The sequence below is a fragment of the Melospiza melodia genome, chromosome 1 (genome assembly GCF_035770615.1).
Source record: "Melospiza melodia melodia isolate bMelMel2 chromosome 1, bMelMel2.pri, whole genome shotgun sequence".
Lineage (NCBI taxonomy): Eukaryota > Metazoa > Chordata > Aves > Passeriformes > Passerellidae > Melospiza > Melospiza melodia.
The window spans coordinates 43,344,906-43,345,719 of record NC_086194.1 but is presented as its reverse complement, the minus strand read 5'-3'; positions in this window follow the sequence as shown (position 1 = coordinate 43,345,719).

Genomic DNA, 814 nt, shown 5'->3' with positions numbered 1-814 from the left:
TGCAAACCACAGCAGGGTAAGTAGGGATGATTGGGGCATTCACTTTGTAAGTGCTCTCCTGACCTGGGCTAACTATTAATGTGTAGGCACATTGCATGAACTGGCCCCATTCCAGCTTCTCTGCAAAAATACTGGGATAAGAAACACATTAAGAAATACTGCTTAATCCCAGAAGCATATTAGGCCTTATGGAGACATTCTTGGTATTGCATTAATATATGAATCATACTGAATAATAATAACAGAGGATCAAATACCTAAGACAACCATTTTTTTTTTTAAATCATGAGAAACTCATATTTTCACAAGCTCTAAGGCATGAACAGTATTCCTAATTAATACACACAAATCTCCATCTCATAAGGTGCTAAGTGACTGTGCCAAATCAAAAGGAAGGCTGTCAGCAGCACAGCTAGGACCAGGCTCGACTTTCCCATCTAATCCTATCAGCAGCCTCATGCCATGACATCAGCACAGGGCTTGCCCTTGCAGGAAGGCATCCCAAGAGACTGAGGCTGTTTGATTTTAGGAGCTTAGGCTAACCTTGGAAAGGAGGGCAGCTTTCTTTTCCACGGGGTGTTGGCCCAGCCAATGTCATTGCTGTCACTGCCTGTGCTCGGTTTTTCACTACTCTTCCCCTAAAGCAAGTGGCTGTGTCAGAAATAAGGGATGCTTCCAACATCAGTGTGGACTTACAGAGCAATTGCAGCAGAAGTTAGGGCAAGGTCTGGGCCAGTGCTGTGCTTGGGAAAAGACCCTCAGGGTATGATGTGCCAGATACTGTGCTATCTGTGTCAGTTCACACCAGTGCTTG